Genomic DNA, 6,000 nt, shown 5'->3' with positions numbered 1-6,000 from the left:
ATATTTGATCTGATAGTATCAAAGAGAAAAAATTCATTTTTTTTTCTGCAAACACTTTTGACTCAGTTCTAATTCAAGACAAAAATAAACTACATATACTCTGAAACTCCAAACATCCCACCAGGCAGGAGCTCAGTTTTCTAAGCAATCTTTATCTTCTGTAAAGATAAGCCATTTTGAATTTCTAGGAAGTTTTCTAAATGCAAGCTAGCCTGTTCTACCAGGACACGGTGTTATGGAAAAAGAATGACAAATACAGAACACCCAGGCAATATTCCATGTGTGCCTTATTCTTCCCTTCAAGATATGACAAATACTTCTGCTGTCCACCCTACTGACATCAAAGCTTCCTTCGGCCCACCATTATCATGGCTGAGCACCAAAGCAGTTGCTGGGTTTCCTTTATTTGCTCCAGCTACAAAGGAAGGAAACATTATTTCTCCTACAGAGAGCCCATCTTAACATCCCTGATGAACACCAGCTAAGGCACCTGGAAGGATCCCAGGAATGTTGGAGACAAAAGCATGGAAGGCCTGGAGCAGGTTATAATGGTTGTTGTTGCAACAGGTCTAAGCAGAGATGATTCCTGTTGCCTCATATCAGACTGATCCTGAACATAGACTACCTTATGAAGAAAACATTCTTTGTTTCCACACCAGTTCTCACACTCCTTAATCTAATCCCTCCTGTCTAAAATGGATGTTTCCATCTGGAGTCCTCTCATAAGTCACAATATACCAAGGTGGATATTTTCATTTTAACATGGAAATTCTACAAACCAAATCACTGGATGGGAGTGATCACTGAGTCAGAGCACCCCAGACCAATAACCTGACATAACTGTTCTCAGTACCATGGGTGGTGGCATTCACATCTGCCTCTATTCATATCTCTACCTTGTTTACAACAAATAATCTAAATTATAGTTTGATAGAAGAGGCCATAACATCTACTGAACACGACTGGATGAATTTATTTGAAAATTATTCTAAAATGTATTGAACATGAGATGCACAAAAAGGTCATTAAATATGCATAGGACGTCTTAAAAAGACTCCAATAAATGATGAAAAGAAAATAGTGTTCAAAAATGCCCACTTAACTACAGACCTTTGGCTCACTTAACAGCTGCTGGAAAAGGTATTACAGGACTTGCAGACTCTTGCAAAAATTCTACTTCGGAAGGCAAATACCTCAGCCTGGCACAAGTTTAGAAAAATAACTAGGCCAGTACAAAAGGATGTTTACTGTATTACATTTCCCTTTTAAATGTGGGCCTTGTTTCTTCTATTAAAATAACAGTATGCATGTGCTTTATCTAGGTTAAGTTATCATTTCATCAACAAACAAGTGCTGCACAGCCCCTCCACCCAACTTTGGAAATAGCCCAAATAAAAGAAAATAAGAGCTGTAAAGAAACACCTCAGCTTTATTACTTTACTTTTCTGAAGTACATCTTTTGTGTGATTCACATGCTTTGCCCATGACACCCATTTAACAGCTGGGGTGGCTACAGGAATCACTGAACCTGTCTCACACTTGCCTTTATCCACTTGGCTGTCTCACAGACAAAACAGGGGTTGACAATCCAAGTGTATTATGAGGGTCTAATAAGCATAATAAGCATATTTATATCTGAAGCTGCTATTCTGGCTTTCAGCACAGCAGGTAAGTCCAGTTTTGATAGTTCACAGCACAGAAATCTATCTGTTATGTGGTATGAGAAGCTGTTGTTAATGAAGAGGTACTTAGCCTTTAATACCACTAAGCTTTTCTTCTTGAGAAAGATGACACAAGGCAAGAGAACAGGAGAGTACAGAGCCCCTTCTGCTAAAGCAAAAAGATAATGCAAAACTTGGAGTTGTAATCTCATGTGCATAAGTTGATGCCTAGGGAGTATTATATACATCCTATTGTTTGCTATACCAACTGGAATTTTGTTTATCCAGAAGGTTCTTAGTTACATGAGTATAGCCCCACATGGTATTAACTGGGGAGGATGACACTTATGAGGATTTCCACTACACCTGTGTGAGAGAGACACTGACAACAGGGTCAAGCCTTGTGTTCAAATCAGCCCACCACAGGAAACCTTGTGCATAATAGCCAAGGGTATAGCACATTAAAAATACATTCTGAGAAGAAAAAAATGTCATGATTTATATTGCAGCTACCAAAACCTCCTTCTTCTCCTTTGCCATGTGCAAGTCATTGTTAAAAGAGCCTCTTTGGTCAGGCCAAGAAGGCTGGCGTAAGGAAAGGGAGGTGCCTGGTTCCTCAACAAGAGATCCCATTAATATTACTGATAGACTATTCTTTAAAGAGATCCATCTGTTTCTTATTTGGCGTATTCAGAATAGTAGCTTGTTACATTTTTACAAGAATCAGTGTGATCCAAGAAAAGCAGAACCTCATGTAATGAAAGAAAAAGAGGGAATACTTATTAAACAATCCCATCAATGCTGTACAATTTAAACATCCATCTCTAAATGGCTTCAGTCTGTTCCATTCACAGCTGTCAAATTTCTTTGCTACAGTGGGAAGGAGACAGAAGGCTACTTATTTCCCTACAGTTTTGCAAAATATGCATAAAAGTAACATCTCCTAAGTACATAATAAATCTCTTCTTGTGAGTCACTGTGAAATGCTGCCCTTCATAGCTGCATTACAAACAGGTTCCTTCGCTCAAAATCCTAAGCTGCCTTGCAAGAATTTAAGCTGAAGGCAGGATCTGAGGTAGGATGAAGTCAGGTTAGGGCCAGTCTATGACAGTAGGTGTCTTTGAATAACAACAGAGAGGGGAAGTCTAGAAGGTGTGCTGCCAAAGGTGTGAGAAAAAAGTGTCACAGCATAAACACTAGGTCTTTCTTCAAGTATCAATTTTGTGATTTCTGAATAACAGAGAGGGTTTGTATTTAGCTTGTACTATATATAGATATATAGATACATATATAGACACATATATAGATACATATATATAAAGATAAGATTTTTCAAATATCTGAAACAGTCAAGAGCATAATTTCTTAGTGAATGTAGCCAATAGAAAGTTATTTGGAATCAAGTGTTTCTGCTAATGAAGAATTAAGCCTAACTTTTAATATTATTTATCAGCACTGCCCCTTCTTGCGGTTGGTACTTGAATCAACATTGTAAAATGTTATATGCCTTCTAGACTTATAAGGTAATTTAATTGTATTCTAAAATACTACTAAATTATCTTTAAGATCCCTTCCAACCTAAGCCATTCTATGATTGTAGGATACTATTCCAATGTTTGGAACACATGTAATCTATTGACAACAATCATGCATAAGTATTTATATGATATTTAATAATTGACCAAGGAAATGACAGGATGAGGTTGCAACAACCAAACCTAATTCTGAACTAAAGTGAGAATTCACAGTTGAGGTTTTGAACAGTAAGACCTATATCAGATCAGAATAAAAGTTTGGTACTAAGACTAAGCTTATGAGAGGTTATTTGATGTTCAGAGACAATATTATTTTCAACAATGTTTCTATGACTTCTATCACTTATTTTATGTAACTGTAGATTCAGAACATGCCAGGAATCAGCTGTAATCAAGCCAAGTAGATAATGCAGTTAAATGCCATTACTATTAGCCTCCAAATAATTGCCTTTTTAAAATTGCCGTACAACTGTGTACAAGAAGCATTCTTCTTTTTATAGAGAAGTACTTATTCCATAGACATGAAGAGAGAGAGTAAAATAGCTGCTGAAATTTTCCTGAGTCTGCAGATACAAAATCATACACCAGCAAAATCAAATGATCATCAGAATTCAGAAACAAGAATTGCCAGTGAACCAAATTTTAGTGGCAGAACCACAAGCGGATATGCTTCCTTTTCAGTTTCAAAATGAAAATGCAGTTAATCACTTTCATGGGGCATGAGAGGAGCAGGAAAACAAAATTTCCTGTGCCTTCAAACACAAGCTGCTTGTGCCCAACAGAAGGAGGAGCACAGCCCTGCCTCCTGTGAAAACTCCAAGTGCAAAGGGCAGCAAGTACCACACACCCCTGTTGGTCCCTACTCCATTGCCAAAATCTCTCCTTTGATCTTCCACAATGCCTGGTGCTCTGTCAGCCCAAAAATAACACTGGTGTTATGCTTCAAATTTGGGATTTGAAACAATGCAAAATGAACTGGTTAGCAAAAGAGTGCTACTGATTAGCACAGACAGCAAGGGATGAAATACAGAATGCTCTGTGACAATGAAGGCTCGTATAGGAGCAGGGCATTTCATCTTGTCATATATTAGGCTAATTCCACAAGCTTCTTCTAATGCACTGCCAGTTTGCAATATGGCTGGAAGGAGGTCTGGGCACAGAAAATAAAAAAGACCTCTGGTTTCCAAAGCTGGAAGGATTATGGAATGGATCTTTCAAAACGACTGGAAAAAGATGCATCGTGAGGCATCATTCCTCTCCAGGACTACAGAGAAGTGCTGATGGTTTACAGAGACCACTGTTAATTCCTCCAGCTCAGAAGAGTTCTCCTCATAATAAATATATCCTCCTCAGGATATGCAGACACACTTCAGTGGAGACAATGCATTTCCTTTCAGCTGTCTAGCAATGAAGACATCTTGATCCCAGGGGCAATGTTAATCAGACTCCAAAAGGACCTCAGCCTACTTGTTATTATTTCAAAACTTTGCTTGAAAGAAAAGAAATTAAAAGAGAAAGTAAAGAGAAACCTGAGAATACAAATATATCTACAAGTACATCCTTGACACCGTTGGAGCTTCAGAATGGTCTGTGCTGGAACTTACTGTGACTAAGCAATGCAATGGAAACCTCACAAAAGACAGGACTTCCTACACACTGCCTTCATCATTTTTGATGGAAAACTTATGATACAACATATTAGCTAAATTTCATATCTACTTTAATTATTTTAGTTCTTTCTCATCTAAGACTGAAACAACAGAGTAGAGATATTTTCAAGCCTGAAAAGCTATAAACCTGTACTTAAATGGGCAGTTTCCAATAACTGCTTTCATCAGAAGTGTGATTGATCCCTGAGAACACAGGACAGACAGCACATCTACCTTGAGGAATCACAGAATAAGCTGGGTTTGAAGGGACCCAAAAGGATCATCAAATTCAGCTCTTAGCCCTGCACAGGACCACCCCCAAGAGTCAGCATGTGCCTGAGACTATTGTCCAAATGCTTCTTGAATTCTGTCAGGCCTGTCTGCCTATGACCATTCCCTAGGGAGCCTGTTAAAGAAATTAATTTCTAGCACACGTGTAACTTTTATCTACTTGTTTACAAATTGTGAACCAAAAAGTGACATGAAATACCATATATGTGGAACTTAGGAACACAAACCACAGAACTATTCCAATCTCAAGCAGATGTAGGGAAAGAAAAATCTCAAATATCGGATCACTCTCACTCTTGTCTTATTGCACCAGCGAAGAAAAACAGTTGCCCAAAATCTATGTCTCATTATAATGCATCAGTAAAGCAACTAAGGTGACCGTAGACTTCTGGAAAGCATTGGGAGCCTGGGTTAAAGTTGGAAGCGAGCACAGGGTTTTCATAAGAAGAGACACAGTCACAACTGACAATTCATCAAAACTGAAATTATTCCCAGAAGAACTTCCTGTCCTTAAAATTTTTTTTTAAATGTTTTAAAAAAGGAAAAGCCCCAGATTTTGAAATTCTAGAAATATGTCATTTCAACATTTTTAAAACAAAAACTCTTGGGTTTGTGGTTGAAAGCATCTTTTCCTGTTGAAACTTAATTTAGTTTATATTAAAAGGTTAAAAAAAGAAAAAAGGGGTCACCATTAAAATGAAATATGTTTGTTTGTTTCTTAAGTCACTCATATATTCACTGAGTCCCATGCCAGGCCTAAAATTTCAAAATCAACAAAATACTGTAGGACAAGAAAACTGTTCTGTATACTCACAAAGCAAAAGGAACATTAGCAGTTCAAGCTCTTCCCAGTTTCCTTGCAGT

This window comes from Passer montanus, unplaced genomic scaffold, assembly GCF_014805655.1.
Source record: "Passer montanus isolate IOZ18808 unplaced genomic scaffold, ASM1480565v1 scaffold12, whole genome shotgun sequence".
In the NCBI taxonomy this organism is placed as follows: Eukaryota; Metazoa; Chordata; class Aves; order Passeriformes; family Passeridae; genus Passer; species Passer montanus.
Note: the sequence above shows the minus strand (reverse complement) of the source record.